Source organism: Papio anubis, unplaced genomic scaffold, assembly GCF_008728515.1.
Source record: "Papio anubis isolate 15944 unplaced genomic scaffold, Panubis1.0 scaffold6498, whole genome shotgun sequence".
NCBI classification, from domain to species: domain Eukaryota; kingdom Metazoa; phylum Chordata; class Mammalia; order Primates; family Cercopithecidae; genus Papio; species Papio anubis.
In genome coordinates, this window is record NW_022166722.1 from 1 (window position 1) to 1,373 (window position 1,373).

Below are 1,373 nucleotides of genomic sequence, written 5' to 3' on the forward strand. Positions count from 1 at the left end.
GGCATGGCACCCTCTTAAGGTCACCTTTCCCCATGGTATGAAAACATTCTGAAGCTCAAGGCTGATGCCAAGTTTGGTGAGTACCCCGCTGAGTCCACAGGCCCCAGGCAGCCTTGGGACCTCGACCTGGTGCTTGGTACAGAGGGGCCCCACCACCCCTCCCAGCAGCATCCTTAACCTGCCTTCCCTAGTGGAGAAGCATGAGGGAAAGAAAGACATTGACAGTCCCACCTTCCTGTTCTCTGCCAGCTCCTGGTGTAGCAGTAGTAGTGCCTGTGGCTTCAGGGGGCCTGGGAGCTTTGAGCTGCAGTTAATAGGGCAACAGGGAGGTGGCTGGGCCCATAGTGACAACCCCTGTCCCACCCATGGGTCCTTCAGAGTCAGGCAATGTGAAGGCCACAGTGGCAGTGCTGAGTTTTGTCCTCTCCAGTGCGGCCAAACACAGTGTCGATGGTGGATGCTTGTTCAGTGAACTGCAGCAGCTGCGGCTGCCCAAAGGTACGGGTTGTGGGTGGGCAGCTGGGCAGCCTGTGGGCCAAGGGCTGCTAGAGAGGGGGCCAGGCCCTGTGACCCTGAGGTGTATCCTCCCCTGTCTGGACCAGGAATTCAAGCCCAGCCCCCACCTGCTACCTCCAGAGCTACTCCGTTCTACCCCCAGAGCACGTGGCCAGCCTGTGCCATTCTTACACTTGGGGTCTGCAACCTACGCAGTAAGTATGAGGCCAGCCAGTGCCCGCGCTCATTCTAGAAGGTTCACGCAGCATGCAAAGTGCATGGAGAGTCCAGGGAGATGACTTAACCACGGTCACATGCTGAGCAGCCGCAGAGCTGGGACCTGGCCCTGGGTCTTCTGAATCCGTGCGCTCTGTGATGCGTACGTACAGGATCAGACCTTGCCCTTTCCTCCTGGCTGAATTTTCCCTAGTTCCCCGTGCCCCATGTGTGAGCACCAGCTCACTCTCGTTTCTCCCTCTCCAGAGTGTGGTCCCTGGCAGCACGAGTGGGAGAAGGGACAGCAGAGACTGTGGAACCCTCAGCTGCATCTAAGTCCTCTGTGTGGTCTAGCTGTGTGTGCTTGGGGAGGCTTTTGGCCACCATTTTCCCCTCTGTAAATGAGACCGAAACCTGTGGCATGGAGGGCGGGAGGCAGGTGTGAGTGCCAAGCACTTGGAGCAGGGCCCTGAGTGAGCATGGATGTGGGAGCAGGGGTGTTCCTCGACTTTATACACCTTGGGGGTGGGAGTGGGGCTCCCTGTGTGGGTTGACAAGGCATTGCTTTTCCCCACCCCACCTCTGTCCCAGCCCTGCAAGTCCAGTCCTTGGGGGTCTAGGAGGGAAGAAGCCCCTGGCTGTGTGACCTTGGGCTGGTGCCT

At 58.8% G+C, this 1,373-nt stretch overlaps 1 long non-coding RNA gene across 2 annotated transcripts; it reads left to right on the forward strand.

Annotated features, from left to right (window-relative positions):
* On the forward strand, positions 1–1,365 carry LOC116273401. Of its 2 annotated transcripts, none has more exons than XR_004181747.1 (3): positions 1–76; positions 379–498; positions 603–1,365. It is a non-coding gene; the product is annotated as an uncharacterized LOC116273401 (long non-coding RNA). The 2 variants fall into 2 exon arrangements; XR_004181746.1 differs by having other exon boundaries at positions 431–498.
* The last annotated feature ends 8 nt before the right edge of the window (positions 1,366–1,373 follow it).